This window comes from Pinus tabuliformis, chromosome J (genome assembly GCF_031772625.1).
Source record: "Pinus tabuliformis cultivar Carrire ecotype Pingquan chromosome J, CPIR1, whole genome shotgun sequence".
Classification (NCBI taxonomy): domain Eukaryota; kingdom Viridiplantae; phylum Streptophyta; class Pinopsida; order Pinales; family Pinaceae; genus Pinus; species Pinus tabuliformis.
In genome coordinates, this window is record NC_142295.1 from 1,345,033,887 (window position 1) to 1,345,037,206 (window position 3,320).

General features: G+C 37.6%; 1 pseudogene; it reads left to right on the forward strand.

The window, feature by feature from the left end:
• The first annotated feature begins 668 nt into the window (after positions 1-668).
• LOC149232353 (uncharacterized) lies at positions 669-2,899 on the forward strand (annotated as a pseudogene).
• Positions 2,900-3,320: the final 421 nt, after the last annotated feature.

The following is a 3,320-nucleotide window of genomic DNA, read 5'->3' on the forward strand; positions in this document are numbered from 1 at the left end:
TTATAGGCACACTCCCTATACCTTAAGATTTTTGGTTGCAGCTTCAGCTTTGGAAGTCTTGAGATTTACCAAAGCTTCAATTCTTGCTTCTTCTCGCTGATATCTGAAATTTACAGACAACTTGAATGCTCACAGATTTTGTTGTGAAAATTATAGATAACAAATGTTAGCAATCTATTAATTTAGAAAAAGCTTTGTCAGAGATAAAGGTCTTATCGTAAATAAACGTGTTTATGAATACATAGCATTGTAGGCTAGAGCTCATTTCAACTTTAAAAACTGGAAATTGAAACCAGAAAAAAAGGAGAAAACATAAAGGAAATTTCACAGAATTGTAATACGATCTTTTAAATGCATTAACACTAAGCTAATGATATGTTCTTTAAAAATGCGACCATGAAAATCGTTCTCTATTAATGCAAGCAAGAAATATTTAATTACCACTGCAAATTGCTTCGACATTTGTTGTAGTCTTTAACACTACATCTAACTAGTAAATTTTATGTTCAAAAACAATTTTTTACATTCCTGGTCTAAGTAGAAAATTGTTTTTTGTTAACCAAACTACAAAGAGCAATCTGCATGTAGAGGTTGTGTTCACAACAGGCAAACACTTGGTGAAGAAAAGGGACAAAAATATCATAGCTTTGGGGGTGGAAAGCTTTGTCATGTTAAGCAAGGCAGAAGTTGACTCAATTCAAGATTTTAATCTCAAGCATGTCACATCCAAGGAGAGTGCCTTTGATCAGGTCCATACAGAAGGGAAGCCTCTGCGTCAAAAGACTATAATTGCAAGAATTTCAGTTGATAGAAAAGCCTAGTAACCAAAACAATTGGTTCAACATTTAGTCATTCTATGTTTCTTCAATAACATAAACATGGGAGCATGGCAGATGACTCACAATGCTCACACCTTTTTAGAACATTGACTGAAAGGGATTTGGCTTACTTATTTGTTTTATATTTCATTGTATATTTAGCAAATTAGAACATAAATTATGGGCTAAACAGGAAAATGCCCGGGGACAAACATTCTTAGAAAATGGTTGTTGGCATTCTAATCCAAATAATTGGAAAGAATCCCCAAACTCGTCAACTTTAAATGTTGCAAGCATGCCAAATTCATTATCTGTCTTTAGTGCTTCAGAAATGTCTCAAATATCAGCTCTAGATCATAATGATGAAGGTCAAGCAACTAAAACAGATGCTCTTTCCGGACTTCCTATTAGTGTGAGAACACGTGAAAATTGTCAGGAACTTTATGGCATTCCAGATGCCACTAGAAGTGATGTTTGTGTCCAACACCTGCCAGAAGGTCAAAAAAATTTGTCCACGTTAACTATAAAAAAAAAAAGATAGAAGAAACTCACAATGACCCTATTCAACAAGAACTAAAGAAGAATATAGATATGGGGATTTGTTAAATATTTCAATGGGAAAGGACAAATATAACATGGAGGAAATGTGAAATAATAAACCAAACCAATCATCAAAAAGGAATATAACCTGCCACACATCCGTTGTTGAGTATCAGAGCAGCTCTAATGAACTCAGTGTTGATGAAACTCAAATTTCCTTTATAATAAAAAGCAATCAGCTACGGAAAAGTATTTTGGTTCCTCCATCTTCTGAAGTTAGTTCTAATACATTCAATAATCCAGACAAAAGCTTGAAAAAAACTTCAATGAGCAGTGCTCTTTATATGTTTCAACCAATACAAAATTATCATTCCCTATTCAACAAAGGCAGTGAAATGATCCCTAAGCCTATGAATGCATTAGACCACTGATAAGTACAATTCTTAACTTTAGAGAAGTATGAGTGAAAACTATGACATGAGTGAGAAAGGATTTTGCTCTTCTAGAATTCGAAATAATAAATCTTACCGAATATATTATATCTTCTTCAAGTTCATGAAGTTTTTTGGGTTGTCAGTTGTCAGGTCTCTATATGGCACAAGGTTACCCCTGGCGTAAAAATTGCAGACGAAAATTCGCAGGCATCTTCAACAACACCCAACACGAATCTGAAGAAAAATTTCGACAACGGCAATGGATTTCTCAATGGCTTTTCTTCCTCTGGGGTGGATTCGCCCTCGACTCCTACAGATTCAATCACAAAAACCATTTGGACACAGCAGTCGTATCAGACGATTCATCTCTAACCTTACTTGATCCGGATACAATTTCTACATTCAGGAAAGCCATGGATGAAATTTCCCCCAAAGATTTGATGGAGCCCGTTTCATAGGTCTATCAGGGCAGCACGGGAAGCAAGAGCGGAGAAGACGAAAGGGTACCCTAGGCAAATCTTTTAGGCTCCAATCTAGCAGCATTCATGCAAGGGTGAATACTTTGCAGTAGATAATAGATGAGAGGTCGACCAAACGACCCCCATATGAAAAAAATCCTCTATCAAAAACACTAAGTTGAGGGCTCCCCCCAGGGGAGAAGATAAGGTGGTTCTGTATTTCACGAGCTTGAGGGGAATAAGGAAAACATTTGAGGATTGCTGCACTATGAAATTGATTCTTCGAGGTTTCAGGGTTTTGGTCGATGAACGGGATATTTCCATGCATTCCCCTTTTCGGCAGGAATTGCAGGATCTTTTGGGGAAGCCCATGCTGGTGCCTAGGTTGTTTATTGGGGGAAAATACATTGGCAGGGTTGAGGAAATTTAGCAACTGCATGAAATAGGGGAGTTAGCTAAGTATCTGGAATGCTTCCCAGTGCAGGCTCATTCCAAACCCTGCGATGGTTGCGGTGACGTGAGGTTCATTCCTTGCCAAAACTGCGATGGCAGCCGCAAGATTTTTACAGAAGAGGAAGGTCAGGGCCTTTTCATCAGTTGCCAGCAGTGTAATGAAAACAGACTCATAAGGTGCCCTGTGTGCTGCTGAGGTTTTTGTGAAAACATGAATAGGCTGCAAATATGAGAAAGAATGGTGTAGAGTTACCATGTCGCCAAGGTATGGTGGTATTGAACTAGACAACAAATTATGCGAGATAAATTAGAATGGTGCCTCAGTTTTACAGAGGCCCCTTGCTACAGAGAACCTTCGGTGTTCGGATGGTGCTGGAAACATGGAGTAGGAACCCTAGTTAGTAAACCACAACTATTTTGCAACTGTTTCAAATATCGTGAACAGTTCCAACCACTCAACTACCTTCCCTTGATTGAACGATTAACAATCCTCTAATCGTCTAACACATAATCTAACGGCACACAGAGATGACAAGTAGATTTTAGGGTCAAAGGGAAATGCCTTACGGGATAATAACTATATAAATTAGAAAATAATTACATATTCAATATTAACA